Source organism: Cyanistes caeruleus, chromosome 3 (genome assembly GCF_971803275.1).
Source record: "Cyanistes caeruleus chromosome 3, bCyaCae1.hap1.1, whole genome shotgun sequence".
Classification (NCBI taxonomy): domain Eukaryota; kingdom Metazoa; phylum Chordata; class Aves; order Passeriformes; family Paridae; genus Cyanistes; species Cyanistes caeruleus.
The window spans coordinates 48,961,369-48,979,063 of NC_141703.1; positions in this window are offsets into that span (position 1 = coordinate 48,961,369).

Below are 17,695 nucleotides of genomic sequence, written 5' to 3' on the forward strand. Positions count from 1 at the left end.
TCTGCAGTTTAAGCAAACTATTTGCTGACACAAAATGTAACTGAAACCCTAGGTTCAGAAGTTTTGCTGTGCTCTTTTATCTGCTCCCATTTCTTCACGGAGCATTTTGATCTCCCCTGAAGAAATACTTTGAAAATACAAGCCTGCTTTTTTATTTATTTATTTTTTTTTTAATGTGCAGCATGCTGGGTAATAATATGAGGACCATGTTAACATTGAGCAAAAATGACTTCTCTTTAATAACAAGAATTTTAAAAGTTTTTCCCACAGGGACTATTTTTTTTTCAGCCATGTGCATAGAGGGATTTCCTGGTGCCTGCTTCACAATCTTCCTTCCCACAGCTTGGTCTCCTTCCCCCCTTGCATCATGCTGTTTCCTACGTGGGCAGATTTGAGAAAAAGATGGAAAAAGCACCTTTTAATTTATGCCTTTCCAATAACCAAAATTATTCATTGCAAAGCCAGTAGCAGAATGGTCTGATTAGAGCTGACCTGGCACAGCAGCACTCCACCTTATGCAGAGTATCCATTATTTCACTAGATGGAATGTTATTTTTGCTCCTGCTGCAGCCAGTCTTGATGTGACAGAGAGACTCTAGCCTTCAGAGAGTGGGAAGTAACATCCCAGCGTGACTGCCTTCTGCAAGTTCTTACCTCCTGGAGAAGAGAAGTCAATCAGGGCTGCTGCCAGAGAGAGAGATGCCCCCCTTCCCCTCCTTTCTCAGGGCTGATCTACAGGTAGGCAGGAGGAGGTGAAGGTTGTGCCATAATGGGTAGCCCTTCTCTCTCCTTTCACCTGCAACTTTTGGGCTCAGGATAGAGCAGAGGCAAGTTTTGGGCACGATTTGCAACGCCCTGTCCAGATTTAACTTCTAGCGGTAAGATTACAGAATTTAAAATTTTGCTCAAATCCAACATGATTCATTGCCCAGAAATAAGTGGAAGAATGACTCAGAAGTTGCCTGCTCAGTGGGAATTTATATCCAATGACCAGTGTACTTGGCTACAGGGTCAGGATATTCCTGGAATATAGAAGTGTCTAGGTCCAGCTACCAAGGCCTGTTTGCTGTGACTTCACCAATCCCCATCCTGCCACCTCTTTCTACCCTGCTACCCTGCCTTCCAGTGTTGCATCACCCTTCCCTCCCAAATGATGGCAGAAAACTCTGGACAACTGCAAATGCCTCAAACAGCCTTTAGCAACTGGCGTGCAAGTGGTACATTAAGCTCCAATGTTACCGAGGCCACAGCCCTTATCTACTGAAATAAGGACAGTTCAGGGAATAAGCCTTTTTTCAGTACTTCCCCTTCTCCCTCCTTCTTCTACCCGATACTACAGCCTGTTAGTGCTTTCTGGCAAAATTAGAGAAGTGTCAACAAACAGAGAGTATTCAGGAAGCATCATTTCTGGTGCTGGAGAGGACAAATGTCTGGCTTGTAGGAAAATAAGTGTGCTGCTATGTCTGCACCCTTTTGACTCCGACTCTTCCCTTTGTCTGCTATCCATTGTAGTTTAACTTCCTTCTGCATCCAGCAGCAGTGTTACATTTCTATCTCTCTCTGTGCATTTCAGCTTCCTGTACTATTCCTTGTAAATCAGCTTTTATACTCTAACTTCAGAGTCAGAGTCAGAGGCCTGCTTTGAGTGGGTGGCCCCCAGTGGTCCCTTGCAGCATAAATTGTTCCCAGGTGTATGATTCTGACTTGACTTTTACATATTTTAATGGCAGGCCACTTTCAGGGATCTGTGCCAGACCATAAGGCTGTCTCATTGCACATTTGTTAGGAGGATTGAACAGCTGCATCTGTTTGAAAGGTAAGGTAAACCATGGAATTTGTGCTGTAAACAGAGATGTCAGACATGAATATCTGTTCACCTGAATGTTACAACTGGAATATTGTTGCTGAAATTGAATGTGGACTACAGATTTGGAAATTTTACTTAAAATGTGTATTCCTAAAAAGAAGGATATCATCAAATACCTCTCCCATGTTAAAGATAAGTAGATTTCAGGATGAAATCTTGAAGACATATATACACTGAACTAAAAGTTGCTCAGCTTACAGGCACAAGGTCTGCAGGTTTTTCAGCCAGAAAAAGAGACTCCTGGGGCAAAGGAGGTAGAGATAGAATCTAACCTCCCAGGAATGAGTTCAACAGACATTTTTCTCTTTTCTTTGTAAATGTTTTTATGTGTCCTATAAACATAAGAACTATCATGGAAGAATTCATTTTGTCAAGGAGTTGAGCATCTGGCTCTCTAGCAGTGTTTACGGTGCAGATTTGTTGAGCCTGGGTCCCATCATGATGACAAATAATTCTCACAGCTCTCTTTGACTGTCCCTTTTTATCTGTATCCGTTGTGTGCCTCATCATTTACTCAGGTTAGTTCAGATTATGAATACTTTGTGACAGATAGGTGCTGTCTTGTTCTGTGTTTTTGAGATACTTAGTATGATTAGTTGAACATTTGTTGGATCACTGCTTTTTAACCTGCACTTGTGCCATGGACATATGCACCTGGGAATTGCAGCCCTCCTGAAATTTGTCTTCATCCAGCTAGGGAGAAGCTGTGCTGCTTTAAGTGACAGAAGAGGAAGCAGGAGAGCATTTTGAATTTTAGGAAGCAGAAACCCCTGTGGTCAGTGGAAAAAAACTCATCTTCTGTGTCTTTCTTGGTGAAAATGTGGTAACTGTGACTGCTTTTGTAGTATTAACATATCACGAGCACAAGCTGTTCTTGTGGCATTTTTGGCTTGGCTGTCTCATAGGAAAAACAAGGGATGAGAGGGAAGAAAAGGAAATATCAAAAGGACTCTGAGTATCTGATCATGTGTGTGTGTACATGCATGAGGTGGGAAGAGGGACAGAAATAGTAAGAGAGCAAAAATAAAAAGGGTATGAAAGGTGGGAGGGAAATAAGCAGAGGAAAACAAACCTAAAAAGAGGCAGATTGCACCCCTGTAAAAGACAGAAATGATGAACATGCAGAAAAGGATGCAGGAGAGAAAAAAAACCCAGACCAAAACCACCACAATGGAAAAGTAAAAAAGAAAATTAGGCTTTCTTGGATCTTCCATCAGTTTTGTCAGAAATTGGATTAAGCTGTTTACCAGCCACTTGTGTTGTCATCTGATTTAAGTGGTAAACATGTTACTGAACTACCACAGAGTAGTTAAACGTCTCTGTGAAGTGGTCAGCAGTTAAGACTGAGGGAGAAATATGAAGTTCTTTTTCCTGCTTACATAGTTTTCGAGGGGTTTGATTATTTTTGGATTTTCATAAATAAAGTATCGATAACTTTATTGCTATGACCAGTTATTGAGGATATCTGAGAGAGCAGGCAAGGAGAAACTTCATGAACTCTTTTTTGCAGCTGCTACACTGTCCCTTCCACTTTCTGTCCCGTCTCACTAAAGAGAAAGGTTTTATAACTATGGACTGGTATCTCACAACCCATCTTTAGATGATGGTTTTCCAGGCAAACACAGTATTCAGCACTGATGTCAGAGCTGTTGGCACGGCACTGGGAAAGCTGTGGCTTTTTAGAGGCTTTGTGCCTGTGTGGAAAGAACAGGCTGCTGAGGGCTTGCATGAGGAAGAAATCCCTTGTAAATGCTGTGGAGACTGTGCTTAGGTATGCCCCAGAGGGTATCTCCTCACCCCGCCATGGGAGGCAATCCAGATGTGTCTCTGCCAAGAGTGCTTTGGAGGAGGCCCCTGCCCTGTCTCCCCACAGAGCCACACAGCTCCTTCCAGGCCATCAAATGTAAACTCTCCTGCTCACACCGAGGACATCTGCCCCAGGAATGAATGTTCCTAAGGGCAGCCAGCCCTCCCCTGGAGCAGAGCTGTGTGCTGTGGGTGGCTGTGCAGCTCAGGGCTGCAGCAGAGGAATAAACGCTGGGCTCTGCCTGTTCTGTTTATCAGCTGTACCTGCCATGACCCACTGGCAGGGCAGAGCTGCTCAGTTGTTAAATTGCATCTGCTTTTAACGAGGACAGCTGTGCAGCAAGAAGTCAAGCCACAGTCAAGAATATGTACCAGCAGAGAAACCATCAGCTGAGGCTGGAAATGGAGGATGTAGGAATTTCCATCAATATTTAAGTTAGTCTTTCCAAGACTGTGGGATGCTGGATATCCCTGAGATTCACTGGAATCCTTGAAGTAGATGGGATTATCGGTTTCACATAAAATTTTGTATTTTCTTTTTTATTACACGTTCTATTTCTGATTTTAATACTTTGATTTTTTTCACTTTTTCATCTGTGTAATTTTAGTTAAATAATTTGGCTTTAAGTTTTGACTCAGTGCCTTGGGACCAATCTATTCTTACTTGTTGTCATTTCTGTCCGTGGCATAAGCTCTGGATGACATATGTAGTCTGTCTAAATATCAAAGGTTTTTAAAAATGGGATCAAACGAGGGAAATGTCAGGAAAAAACATCACAGACTAGCTGTGATTTACATGGAAAAACATATTTTAAATCAAAGCTGATTGCCAAAATAATGTCTAACATTGAATTCTGACGGAAATCCCCATTGCTGGTAAAAAGTGGACACTGTTCTTTGAACAAAGCCACCCACACCTAAAATAGTGATTTTATCCTGGAGGCAGATGACTGCAGTGCAGTTCTCAAAACCTGATTTTTTACCACAGTGCTTCCATGGAACAGCAAGCTGACACATTTCCTGACTCCATGGTAGAGCAGGTATTACAAAATCTAATGTGGCTAGTACAAATCTAATCCACATTTCATGTTGACCAACTGGTGTATCTGTTCTGTTTGCCTCTGTCTTCTTGCATCCTGCTTGTAAAGTGGACATGAAGATACAACTTCCTATGAAATAAACTCTCATGCAAGAGCTAGAACCTCTCTGTCTCATTCAGGTTAACTCACTAATTAAGCAGGTAGCTGCAAAGCTCAAGCCAGAAGTCTTAATTTTTGTCAGTGAAATGCCAGTGAAAATCAATAATGTTTCTAGCCCTTGAATTGTGGGGGAAAAAAAAAAAAAAATCTATTTTCAGCTGGAGTGAGAAATCACTTAGTATCAATGATTAAGAATTAGAACTGTCAAGAGCAATGAATTGTCATTTCACTGTCACTGAAAAGGTAGGCAGGAAAAGGACAGGAGCAGTTTTCAAAGAACTTGGGAAGAGGAACACAACTTAGAAAAGTCTCCAAGAAAACATGCTGTACTGTATTTAGCTGGAGTGCTCCCTGTGCCTGCTGAAAAGGGTTTTCTTATAGAAATGAGTTAGCCCTGTTACTTTATAATCCAGCATGTGCTTTATGAGACATATGGTCAGGGGGCTAGTGAGACTCACAGCAAGGAATAAAATCTAATTAAGAAGCAAACAAAGCTGAGTAAGGCATGTGTGTGGCAGAAGCATCCAGTGGAGTGGTGTGCAAGGATGTAAGCAGTGTTTGACTTGAAAAATGCAACTACTAGGGTTGCACTGTGCAACTATGATGGTGTCAACAGGGAAACACAAGTTTCATGCTCACAGCAAAACACTTCTGGAAGTTTTCTAGCTCTTCTCTGCATTGCTTCATATCACATATTTTACTACAAAGCAAAACGGAGAGGAAAGAGTAAATTTAATTAAGGCCCTGAATTTTAACAGACTATAAAGATACATTTCATGGTGCTGATGTGCAGATGATGATGAGGAAGTCATGAGATTACTGGCAAGCCAGCAAAGGACTTATACACTGATGAGTAGACCATCAGTCCTGTAAATGTCATGAAAATTTTAGAACAACCAAAGTTTTATATCAGAAGCTGATATTTGCATAAAATCTCTAAACAGAATTTCCAGTCAAAGACCAAATTTGAATATGTCCTATGAAAAGACCATGCTACATGGTGATGCCACAGCAAGGCAGCAAGGCAGACTATAACATTGCAAAACAAATATTCAGGGGTCAATATTGGACTAAACAGGAATACTGAAACTGAGAAAAAATTAGATTCTCTTAATTAGGAATCTATTGGCTTCTGAAGAAATTTGGACAGTCCCAGGGAAACCAAAACTTCAAGGGACTATCAAGATCAAAATAGATGAAAGACACAGGGATGCTGTGAGAGATCTGACAGACCTTAGGTTTTACTGGAATCTCTCAGATTCTGTTATGTTCTGCTCTTGAAGTGTTACATGATGGCAGCACTGAGACTCAGAAATGCCTTTTTCAATAAAAGCAAAACTAAACAACCTTCTTCACCAAGCTGTGAAGCAGCTGGAACAAGAGAATAATGTATCTGAAAGAGACTTGACAAAACCAGCTTTGTCATGAGTGTCCTGAAGAAAGGAGAAGAATAAATTTGGATTAAAAAAAGAGATGCTTGTTGCTTGCTTTCCATTATGGAACAGTTTTGTCTTTCAATCTCAGTTATTTCAACTGTACAAACGCATCACAAGCCACTGGAAAACATCGTGTAGAGACCATTGGACAAATAATATCCAGGGAAGGTAGTCCTTATGACAGATAAACTAAGAGGGTGTATTTTCCTGGTGCATCTTAAGTGGCTGGGGGAATATAATAACATCATACTTGAATTTTTCACTTTTATTATTATATGAGAAGCTCTAGGTTGAGGACCATCACCTTTGGCAAATGCTAGGAAAAGAAAACTGTTTATGCCCACAAATTGTCCAATCCATAACAATGTCATAGGGGCACGATTCTGTCACTGGTTGGAAGGTAATCAATGTACATTAATGGCAAGGCAGTAAATACTGATAATTCATGCCTAGGATATTAAAAGACCTTTGGTGAATGAGGAAATAAACATACTGTTGAGGAATGAACATCCAGTGAACCTTATGAAGTGTGTTAAGACTACAGTAATCAAGAACTACAAAGGATATTTTTGGAACACCCAGCCCACCTATCTGAAATATCAAATTAGTTTGTTTTTATAAGACAGAAGTGTGGCCAAAAATTATTTCTCCATTCTCTGGAACATGAGCTATCCTAGAGAAGCTGAAGCCAGGAAACAGAAGGCGTATGGAAACTGAAAAGTCCATAAAGATGTGTAATTCTTTCACAATGCTCCTGTATGCTGTAGCAGAATTCAAAAAAGAACATTTGCTGTGTTGTTGTCAATGTCCAGAAATGTTGAAGAATAAAAGTATTACTTTTCTTAAGACCCAAAAATGAAAGAGGTGTTTACTTGGAATCCAGAAGAATAACTTCCCACACCTGTGAAATGAAAGTTCTTTCACACAGAAATAATTGAGCACATCTTTTTACATAAAACTTAATAATACATTAAATGAAAATCATGACCATAATCATACATTTCATTCGAGTCTGAAATAAGAAACCAGCAAAGATCATTTAAATTACTAGCATTGTTTTTCTCTAAGTATTATTTCTTCCCAAGGCTCCCACAAAGCCAAATAAAAGGAGTAAAAAATAAAAAGGGCCACCAAGGAACCGAAGTTACCTTTGCACAGCACTGCTGCTCTGCAGAGAGCAGTCATAGCAGAAGTGAGTCAGGAAATCAAGCCTCCTCTTCCTTGACTCTGTTTCAACAAATAGTTGATGTTTACAAATAGCTCAGACAACACTTAGTGAGCAGAGATCCAGCTGCAGTAAACCAGACAAGACAGAGAGTCTGCTGGGCACCATGTTAGTCATCCAAAGTCCATATAAAATAATGGCAAAGGAGGGACCAGAGACTGAGGTCAGATGAGTAGGTTATAAGCTCAAGACAGTAGTGAAGTTGTAAATAAAAACAACTTCAAAGTTGGGGCAGACTATAAAAAGTTAAAGTGTTTTTTTTTTTTAATTTTTTATTAAAGAAGTCTCCCAAAATTGGGAAAAAAGCCAGCAAGCTCCTTTTCCCTTCCAGCAGCTAGAGGGGAGTGGAGTTTCAATTTTATATATTGCTAACTAATCGGGAGCTAATATAAGCTACTAATCTCTTCTTTATGCCCCAGGTCTAACATCTTCCTCAGTCCTGCATTTAAAAGTGTCATTCAAAATATTCAGGATATTGGAGTTTCAACTTTCCTGGGGAAATGAAGAAATAACTGTGGTTTCTGAGGAATATTGCAAGATTAGTTTCTACTTAAAAAGCTGTTGCCACAGCTAAATTAAAAAAAAGAATTTCCAAAAAAAGTCAAGATTTCCAAAATAACGCATGATAATTGACTGTCTGGTACATCATCACCATTTTAGTTATCCCAAATAATGGAGAATCTCCACATGCATATAATTAGGCCACTGAAACAATCTTTGCTCTGCCCCATAGTCCCATGGTGCAATAACCATATGATTATGATTGTGATTATGATTAAAGCTTCTCAGTCTGAAGTCCCAGGGCAGTATAAATTCCTTTTTCATTTTGTGATGTTTTATTTTCAATTCTCTTATGCTAACCTCTCTTACCTTTGCTACAATGAGTAGAATTTTGAAAAGGTTTAAGATTGCATGGCATTTGCTGCCAAGATTAACATAGCTAAAAATTCATCTGCATATAACTTTTCCCATCAGTGAGGCTATCAAAGAACTTCTTTCAAACAGTTTCAAACAGGTTTTCAATCTCGTTGCTCTAAATGGGTCTGAGGGCAAATGTCCCCTCTTGTGCTGAGATGGTCAGTGCCTTGTTCTGCTTCCAACAACACGATGCTGACAGCAAGTTAAACCCCCTGCTAAGCTGCCCCATAGGGACACCCGACTGACAGGATGAATTTGCTCATGCTCCTCTGCTACCAGCTAATCTGAATCTCCACTTCCTGGTAGTGCATTGCTACTGTTAACTAGCTGAATTTTGTCTACACTCTGAGAAACCTGAAGTCCTTGATGAGACAAGGTAGGTCCTGTTCTATGAGGAATGTAAATGCATATTTTCTTTTAACTCAGGTAATGGGCCTCATGTTTTTGTAACAGAATTGCTTGAATTCAATTTTCCTTTAGAAAATCCAAGTATAACGGCAAGGTTGACCCCACATTTGTTACATCTGTTGTTTTGGATCATAGAAAGTCAATGCACATCCTTACTGATAGCTATGTGAAGTGGTGAAGCTCTTTGCTGTTTTTGTGCAGGACAAGTTTTAGCTGGCTTGCTTTTCCAAGTTTCTAGACTATTCATTCTTGCTCCTTCCCCATTTCTAAGGCTTGTTAGGTTATGAATTTTCTTTCTCTTTGTCTGACTTTTCTAGCAAGTGTTCTCTTTGCAGCTAAGTCCTTCCTTTCTGTTGCCATGCACAATTTTTTTTTTTCTGTTAGGTTGCTAGGTATTATTAGGTTTCTTCTTATTTTACTACTCATGTGACTTCTGCTCACCATCCCCTCCCAACATTACCCCACACCTTTTATTCATTACCATCTCTGCTCCCACATACAGAGCTGAATAAGGTCTTAAAAATGAACACTATAAGAGGCTTAAATGAAGATTCTTTGCTATAACTAGTCTTAAAAAGTAAAAAAATTAGAGCAAAATTCAAACTTTAAGGAATGGGATTTCATATTTCCCCTGAAGAATGCCTTTTAATAAACCTCAAATTTAATGCAAACAATTCTGGTGAAATGAAGTCCTTGGCTGTAATGATCTAATCTATTGTCATGCTCAATAAACATAGCATAAATGATCACTGAAGTTAAGCTACACTCACTATATCTGTTTAAAAACACATCATAGACTCTCTCTGGGATCTAATTTATTAAACCCACTTCAGCAAACAATGGCATGAAGAAGAAATCAATTGATTTTCCTCCATCAGAAAGAGGAGCTAAACAACTGGTGTTCTATTCCAGGTAATTCAAGTATTCCATTGTAGATGTTCTGTCCCAGATGACAGTATGAAAATTATGTTCCTAAAAGCTGTGAAATATGTAGAGGGTCTTTGAAATTACCTCCAACTTTTTCTTCCACTGATGGTGAAGCAATGATTATAGTTCTCCCTCACTGAAAATTGCTTCTGTCATACAATTTCAGCATTGGCTTGGATTCAAAATGACACAGCATGGAATGTATGGGTCATTGTCAGAGCTGATAAACTCAAGATAAGAGATTCACCACAGCCTTTCCTGCACCTAACATAATCTTCTTTAATGGAAAATTATTTGTGTTGCCCTTCTAGAGTCCACTTACTTCTCTTGCTTATCCAAATCTCCTATTCTGCAAGTTTCTGAATTTTCTTCTGTTGCTAGAGTCCAAAGACTAACCCTTGCTTGCCAGACTTTGACTTTTCATGATGAAGACCCAAACTAAAAGAAGCCCTGACAGTGGTGTTTGACCATTTCTCCTCTCTGCCTCAGTCTCTCTACACAGCAGACCTTGTTCTGCACTGCTTCTATAGATGGAAAGAGCATCCCTTGGCCACAGCTGGCCTTTACAATTGCCCCCTTCATCAGCAGGAAAAAAGAGGATAAATGGTAGAGTAAAATAATAAGCAGAGATGATACAATAATGCCATGTTAAAAATACAAAAAACAAAAACCATAGTAATCCAATAATCTGTCTGGTTCAGCCTTATGTGATGATGCCAAGACACACTTTTACTACTCCTCTAAAAAGCCATGGCACAGCACGGCTTTTGCTGGGGTTTCATTCAAGCCTGAATGGAGGGTCACACCTACACATCCTTTATGGAGGTTTTACTTTGTTACCTGCAATAGAATCACTGTCAATATATGTTGGTATAAGAGGAAAATAAAGATGACTTCCTGCTCTTTATTGAATAGAGACTTCTTTTCACCTCTTTTCACTTCTTTTCACCTGCCAGAAAGTTTCAGTTCTTCTCATATATCAGCTCTGTAGAAAAACTCTCTTTCTAGATATTCCTTGAACAGGTTTTATATTAAAACACCAGTGTAAATTCTCAGTGAATAAAGATCAAAGTAGTCTCTCTGACAGCAGAGCAGATTTGTGGCAGCCAAAATGCATAAAAACTTAAAAACCCAAATTGAATGGGCTTCTTTTGTACAACTAAATCCCATCTCTAGCAATTGCAGTCTATTTTGCCAAATAACCTATTTCATAAACCAATTACACTGTTTGGTTTTGATATGTGAATATTGCTTGCTTTGTGATAGATCAAGTATTTTCTTTGTTTGGGGGGGGGAAGGGCAAGGAGGAGGTTTGCAGGGTGGGGAGAAGAGGAATGGATCTAAAATATTCAGCACATAAGTGTGCTGAATATGGGAGAACTATTTTCCTGCCAAAGCAGAAGGAAAGGAAAATGGAGTAGAACATTTCTAAATAATATAAGACCTCTTTTCTGAATCTTGTTTCAGTCAGAGATGGCTGCCAATTACATAAACTTAAAACTCAGGTACAAGGATGTCCTATTCTACAATGTTTGTTTTCTGTACATGCCGCACTGCACAATTAATGTGGCCCCAATGTCCAACACTGCCTGAGAGATCATACAAAAATCCCATGTGCTTCTGAGTCCTTTTACTCACATCAACTCCCATGCAAGCTTGGTTTAGTAACTTCCATATCAGGTAATCCTACCAAGTTCTTCCTTCAAGTCTTGTAAAATAAATGCTTTGGCAGGCCACTCAAGGACCAAAGCACAGCAGTGTCCAGAGTTAACTTACAGAGTTAAAACCTAATAGTGGCAAGAGCCAACAACATTGTAAAAGAGTAATGAACAAAGAGAGTCACAGGTCTCAAAACTAATACAGCTGTTTCACTGTGATGCCACTTCTGCACCAATAAATGTTGACTTTCAGCTGCCTCCCAGTCCAGAACAAGGAGAACCAAGCAGTATCTGCAGACTCTATACTAATGAGTTACAATATCCTCAGAGCCCAGCTCTGTCCTGATGATCTTGCTGGAAGGGAGAATACATCCTGCCCCTGTAAGTTCTTGCTCACTGTAGTAACAGCGTGACCCATCTTGCTTTGGAAAATTGAACCAGGCCCAGTATAAGCTTGCCTACTGTTTGAAATTTATGGGTGTTGTAGCAAAAGCCACTTCCAAGAGAAGTTATCTAAAATAAGCTGTCCTCAGGAAGTTTTAGAAAGTTCTGAATTAGCTTTACACTGTACACCACTAAGCCATTCTGTAATCAATATTACAGCTTCCTGTTAATCTCTGTTGATAAAGTGCCTCCATTTCAAATCCTGATCTGTTAGAAGCCAGATCCCCTGGAGCTTCCTTTACAAGGCCAGGTCTGGATGTGAGATCAGATTGGGGCCTGAAGGATGATGGCAGCTGAAGGAACACCTGCTGAGCTGCAGGGCAGGGGCCCAGAGGGGAACAGTGCTGTCACCAAGAAGATCTGAAGTGGCATGGCACAATCCACACCTTCATTTATAAAGACATAGGCTTTAAAGATAATGTAGAAACTGGAGGGAAGTCTGTTTTGTACTGAAATATGTATTTCTAGTTAAACTAGCTATTAACTGAAAATAGAAACCTGTTTGTAGGACTTGGTGTCTTTGGCTCCTGTTCATCTGAGTCTCCTATTTTTGGAAAAGGGTTTCAGAGAAGTGAAACTGCACTATCACCATACAATCCTGTGATAGTGCAGGTATTTATAACTGTTCCAATGGTTTCTGTTATTTCACTTGGAAGGTAGGAATACTTTGCATGTGGTCCCAAGCATGGGTGTATGTAAAAAGGGGATTTTTCTAAGGCTATATGCCTGTACATTTTTAGACATTAAGACCTCCAAGAACAGCTGGAAGTGACATTTACTTTCCAAAATGAAGTCTTAGGTTATCCACATTTGGTTGGCAGCACTGCCTAGATGAATGAAGCATAACATGGAAAAATGGAGGCTCTGAAAAATGAAGGACTTAACTGCATTTGGGAGGAATTTAAGGTGTGACCAAGTAGAGAATTTCATCTGCCATGCTCTCTGATAGTGGTTGTCTATCAGATGGTGTTTTTTCTTTAGCTGCTTCATTCAGTGTTTTTGCTTTAGCTACTGTTGCATCAGGCTTATTTATGTCTGCTGGACCCAAATGATTATATGAACAAGTGTCCCAAATGCATCTTGATAACAAATATCTACTCAAAACCAGCAATCAGATCTTCCCTCAAACCTCTTTAAAATCTAAAGACTTGATGACACAATCAAATAATTTCTTTACAGTGCTGGTGCATGGAGGCATGGAGGCTCAGAAGCATTTTCTTGCTGTCCTGAGCCATCCCAGACTCATTCCTATCCAGTCAAATGGTGTTTGTGAGCCAATGGGGAAATTCCAAGTAATCAGGCTGCATTGCATTAAGTCATGATTCACCAAGAGCTTTGTTAGAAACAACTTTTCCTAAAAGAACTGGTGAAGTATGTGCATGATTGTACAAAATGCCCTCCTACTGAACAGAAGAGGACTTCAAAACACCTTCCAAGTGAGAAGGCTGTAAGCCAGAACACCTGGAATGTAGGTTTATACAGTGCATATCAAGAGGCTGAAACAGAAGGAAGGCATCTTCTAGAAAAGTAGTACCATGCTGATTTGCTTTCTCTAATGATGCTGTTAGTACATTTCATACCAAAGTAGCAAAAGTGCTGGTCCCACCATTTGATGACATCTGGGATAAATTAAAGCTATTGCACTCATATTAAATAAGGGACAAGTTGCACAATGTGGCGAACCAGCTTCACTCGCTAAAGATTAGTTCAAATTTACAGCTCTCATAAGGAATTACAGCTCAGCTGGGCTCAGCATTCTCACACACTTTTACATCAGCAGTTAAACTCAGCCAGTGTTTCTCTGAGATATTTTTGAACTCTGTTCCCAAGCACTTATTTGGCTTCCTGGGCCAGTGTCATTCTCCTAGACAAACAGTGACAGCAAGTTAGCTGTTTAGATAATTTTTGTCCAAAGGAAAGTACTCCCCGTTCAAATTATTTTTCATAAAAAGCCTTTTTTTGATGGAAAATTCTGTAAAGTTTGGCTCTTGTTCCTTTCAATGGGAATAAACTGCATCTGAATATAGGGAAAATCTTTATGCATGTGAAAAAATGGTTCTTGCTTACATTATGAACATAAGGTCACTCAACACTCTAAGGGCATGAAGGCAATACAGCTCTGTAGATAAGATGTCAGAGTTTTGTGCTGAAGAACCCAGATTAGTTTTGCTGTGCTGGCATGCCATGCAAGAGCTGGGACGCCAGTCTTCATGTAATTCAGGGTCTCTGGCAGTCTGGGAAGGTTGTGATGATGCCTAAAAATGCATGAAAATACAGTGAAAGGGTACAGCTGGTGTGAGTCTGTTTCTGTGCTGCCGTCAGACATCCTCCTGCAGGGGCATAACCTAATTCTGGCTGCAGACTCGCACAGCTCTGGCCAGCAGCTTATAAATAGGAGTGTGATCTACTAAAAATTTTTAAATTCAGTTATTGCTTTTTTGTTTCCTGTGCCATTGCAACAATGATTATTATATTTTGGTTTTGCATGCTATCATGCTAGTACAAATTTTCTTTGTACAGGTTTTTTTTAGGGTCCTTTTTCTCTCCTTTTCTACCGTCACATTTTGTGTTTCTATTTGGTATTTGTAGATTCGTTTGTAACTGGTAACTTAAAACAGATATCATCTTCTTTTTCACCAGGTCTAATATTGAAACTAATTCAGGAAGAAGGAAGGATGAAGTGATAGGGTGAGAAAAGGGAAGGATACATTCCTGCTGTGCAGAAAAGGTGATCTCTGACAGCAGTACTACTAAGTAGTAGTACTTAGTGTTACTTAGTAGTACTAGGGTTAATACTTAGGGTACTTAGGGTACTAAGTAGTAGTACAGAAAGGGCAAACATCTCACAAGTTAGTCTCTTGTTCATGCTTATAATATCTCACAGTTTTCCTTAGCCTTCATGTTGCTGTCTCCCAGCTGGGGGCTGAGAGCCCCTCTCTCCCCTCCATGGTTTGCAGTCTCCCAGGGTAGTGCCAAGAGGCTGACTGTGGGTTAGGGGCTGAGAACACAGTGTGTGTCTGTGTGTGTTTGTGTAGCAAACCCACCCTAAACCCAGCTGGAAGCAGTTCTTAGCAGCAGCCTCAATATACAAATGTCAGCTATAGTGCTTTCACAACCTCAGGAGCTGGAGATACCAGCTCCAGATGCCCAGCACTGCCTTCAAGATGCTGATGGGAGCCCTGTGTCACTTTCAACCTATGGATATATTAGGCAGAGGCTCTGAGAGCTGGGACAGATAGTGCTGAGGGGACTCAGCAGGGCCAAAGTCACAGGACTCCTGCAGGGACCATCCCCATGCCCTGCTGACCTGCTGGAGCTTGGGTGGCTGGGCTTGCTGTGCATCACGGAGGAAAGCACAAAACCAAATGACAGGCATTAATTTTCCCTGTAGGACTGGAAGAATAAGCAAAAATTTTTCTTCACTACTCTGCACAACGTGTCCACTGAGCAAGTTCCTCCCAGGAATCCTGCAGGTGGAAATTGATCTCTCCTGCGACATCCTGTGCCTAGCCCACACAGCTGCCAAAGGTCATGGGACAGTTTGTGCTGGGGCTGAGAGTTCACATGCAGGAAGAACCTGTAAATGCTACCACTTTGACACATAGACTTTACAACTCTCCACAGAACTGTGTGAGAACATTAAAGCTTTTTCCATCCACAGTTTTGAAATTCACATTGAAAAATTTTCTATGCTGGTGTTCTCATTTCACATGCTTTCTGAGAAATGGTGCTCATTTAATCCAAATATGCAATGTGGATGCATTTATACTAACATAGAGCTGTTTATTCAAACCAACATCATTTTGCACAGATTGCCACAATTGATTTTTTGTGATTTACTAGTGTCCCAAACTCAAAATCAATGGAGCCAGTGTGAAAAATCTACAGATAGCCAGAAACTATTTGCCTAGGCCTGGCAATTTAACTTTCATCATCACCAGCTATTTCACTGCAGAGCATTTTGATGGAGGTGTTCACTTGCTCCCAGTGTTTTTGCTTTGCTGGTATTTCATGTAGTGTAACTATTTGCTGAGGGGGAAGGGGGTTAGAGGTTTATATATGTGCTTCTGGAGTGGTAAAATGAGAGTTCATCTCCTCCACACCTATGCACAGCTGTTGGTAAAGTGGTGTGGTATAAAGAAAGGGAAATGAGGGCACACTTGACACCATTTTGCTGCCTGCCCTGTAAAGTGAAGCCTGAAGAAAATTGACTCTGTAGACTCTAAAGAAAAGAATTAATTAATTGGTGTGCAATATATATCCATTTTTACTGGTTCCAACTCTAACACTTTTTTTTCCCCCCAGTTATTGTAACTAAAAGGTTTGTTTACTTGATGAATCTCCCATTCAATTTAGGAATAGGGAGATGGGAAGAAAAGACACCTGAGCAGCAAAGGAGTCAATTAATGATGGGGCAACAGAAGGGATGTGTGCTATGGTAGCTGGCCATCAGTGGTCTCATGTGGGCAAGCAAAGCCCAAAGGAAAAAATGCTGGTCAAAGTTTCCTTATTAATTTCCAAGTTCATATTTTGCTTTTTTTTCCTGAGAGAAACTATGGAAATTTTGACTTTTCAGCTCAGCCATGACATACAAGGCTCAGTCTTCAGTCTTTTTTTGAGCAGATTCAGATATTTGGTGCATCACTAAGATGCTCATAGGATCACCATAGGAAATCAGGTGCTGGCACTCATGCTGAATGCAGATGTCCAGCAAGTCTTAGGACAATTTAACCCTATTTTGCTAGTGCAAAGTATTTCTGTCCTCAGGTAGTGTGTGAGACAAAACAAAAACCAACAATTTAAAGGCCTTGATTTAATAAATTTCTTTCACACACCTGCTTCCTTCAGATTACACCCAAATAATATACTAAATAACACAAGAGTTTGGTATTAAAAGGGAGACATCCTTCACATCCTGCTGAATGTTATGAGCACAGGACCCCAGGAATGTGCTCTGATCAACACAGCTACACAGATCACTTCTAAACTCAAACTGAGTTTGCTAAACTCAGATTTAGCAGCAGAAATGAGGAACAAAACTATCACACAAAGGGAAAGATAAAGTAAGATGCAAACAGCTTATGCACTCCAACACTGCATCTATGAGGGTCATATAGTTTCTTTTGTTAAAATGACCCAAACAATAATTTGAAACCTGAAAGATACTTTATATATATATGGAGTCTAATAGTATGACAGCCTTTATTCCTATGCACTCTCAAACTCATCTGAGATACTAGAAGAGATTTTAAATGGAGGCTTTTACTTTTCTGTAGGCAGTTTGCATTCAGACCTGCTAAATATCTGATCCAGCTATACATCCTCACTCTCCTGGGGTTCAGTCTTCAGTCTTCTCATGGAAAATGAACCATATTTACCTACAGTCTATGCCAGTTTATGGCAGATCCTGAGGTTTGCTGAAATGAGTTACACCGGGGATTTGTAGAAGGCAGTATATACTAGCAAATAAATTCCTGGAGTCAAAGAAGGAGTCAAACACCTTGCAAAGGATTTTTCCTTCTAGATCTTCATCACATATGGCAGCTGACTTACTGCAAGCTCCTGCCTTGAAGTAGTAATCACCCATCTCAGCCAAGAGATGATGGGCTCTATGTAAACCCTTGTATTTGGGATTTTTATCTGGTTACAGAGGAAGCTGTCTGCATCACAGTACACCTAATAACTGTCCCTTTGAAAGATTAATCCACTGAGAAATGGTTGTGGCCTCTCCATGATTCTCTGCTTTTAAGGAAGAAAATATAATGTTCTTTAAGCCTCTCCAAAAGTCAAATGCATCAGCAATAAAA